Genomic DNA, 1,725 nt, shown 5'->3' on the forward strand with positions numbered 1-1,725 from the left:
TATAAATTCTTTTTCCTTATTTCCTCTCCTAAAACGCCGATTTGCCCGAACCCTCTCCTTCCCCCGACTCTTCTCTGTCTCTCTCGCGGAGAAATCGACACCGGCGGAAACCCTTCATCTTCAGCGATCGTTCTCATCGAGTCGCCGGAGGAGCACATCGCTAGCAGCTGATTTTCTGTTCTCCCCGGTTCCTTCGCATCTCTTCTCTCGGCTATCTCTCTCATCTTCTCGGCGTCGCAGGCGGAGATCGGGTCTTGGAGCGAGGTGGGAGGTCTGTCGCCTCCTTCAATCTCCGACGTCTCTTCTAATCGACTGCCCACGCCCCTGGATCGATCCAGATCCGCTCGATCCCCGGCATAGGTAAGCTAGCTTTAACCGGATCTTCCTCTTCTTTGGGTTTCCTCCGACTCGTGCCTAGCACAGTCGATAATTCTTCTTCTTCTCTTGATTTTCGCCGAACCATGCCCTAGGTCCATCGCCGGTGCTTTTCCCTTTGGATCGTTGCTTCGTGAGAGCAGATCGCTGATCAAGAAGGGAGGTCTTAGCCCTAGCCTCGACCTTTCCTCTTCGACGCCGGCTTGGATCTACTGTCTTGTGTTCTAGCTTCCATTTCGCACACGGTAAGCTTCTCAATTAGGTTTTTCTTTAGGTTGCCTTGATGAATTTGGATCTTCTGTTCTTGATTCAAGCCGTAAGATGGTTTCCAGTAGGTTGTGCTGTTCTGGTGGTGGACAGCAGCTCGATCCGGGCAGAGAGGAGGCTCTGTTCCTTTTGATTGAGTGCTGTGGATTAGTATGCATGGTTGTGAGCTAGAGGTACTATCTTGTGGATGTGATCTTAGGTTCCAACAGCAGCTACCCTAACCGGCAGCTACACCTTTGGTTGTGATCTATTGGTGATCACCTTGGATTCGAGGTAAGGAATAGGATAATTGATCTTGTTGTAGATCATGTATTGAAATTGGATATTTGTTTGATGATCTTGTTCTAGATGAATTTGATTCATGTATTGGATTAGAAATGCATTGGATTAATCCATGATTAGTTAATGCATGTGTGTAGATTTAATTGTGTAGAAGAAATCTAATGAAATGGTTAGGGTTAGGGTAATTAACCCTAATCAACCGTTGGATTTCTAATCTAATTGGTGATTAGGGATTAGGTAACTAACCCTAATCGACCATTAGATTTAAATTGGTAAGTTGAGATTGTGGATTAGGGTTTCACCCTAATTTAGTGTTAGAGATTTTATTTAGTTATTCATGTGGATTTAGCTAAATAAAATATATATGTTGTTTGACGCAGGAGTCTGATTTGAGACAGGCGTCTCGACGTTGACTTCGGATTTGGATTGTACCTTCTATTTGAGGCGGGTACCCTTTGACTTATCTTTTGATACTGTCTTATGATATGTATAGTTTATATATAATTACTAGTGATAGATGGTAGATTTATTTCTTCCCTGGTCTTAGCTTAGTTGATACCTATCACATGCTTCTACTGTTAGATGCTTTACATTAGTCTGGGTTACTTTTATCTCTTGCCATGTGTATATGTGTTTGTGGTTATGGTTACTTATAGTGCTTATCTACCCATGATTAGATGCTGGAGATACTTGTTATATATTGTTGGATTCATGTTGTTTATATCTCTGTTATATATCTGCGTTTACCTTTTTGGCACCTACGTATATGGAGGAGGATACGTTCAGGTATGACATTCTGTA

At 42.8% G+C, this 1,725-nt stretch overlaps 1 long non-coding RNA gene across 1 annotated transcript; it reads left to right on the forward strand.

Moving 5' to 3' along the window:
- Positions 1-493: 493 nt before the first annotated feature.
- On the forward strand, positions 494-1,362 carry LOC121987493. Its single transcript, XR_006113623.1, has 3 exons — positions 494-620; positions 708-915; positions 1,305-1,362. It is a non-coding gene; the product is annotated as an uncharacterized LOC121987493 (long non-coding RNA).
- The last annotated feature ends 363 nt before the right edge of the window (positions 1,363-1,725 follow it).

The sequence above is a fragment of the Zingiber officinale genome, chromosome 5B, assembly GCF_018446385.1.
Source record: "Zingiber officinale cultivar Zhangliang chromosome 5B, Zo_v1.1, whole genome shotgun sequence".
Taxonomy (NCBI): Eukaryota; Viridiplantae; Streptophyta; class Magnoliopsida; order Zingiberales; family Zingiberaceae; genus Zingiber; species Zingiber officinale.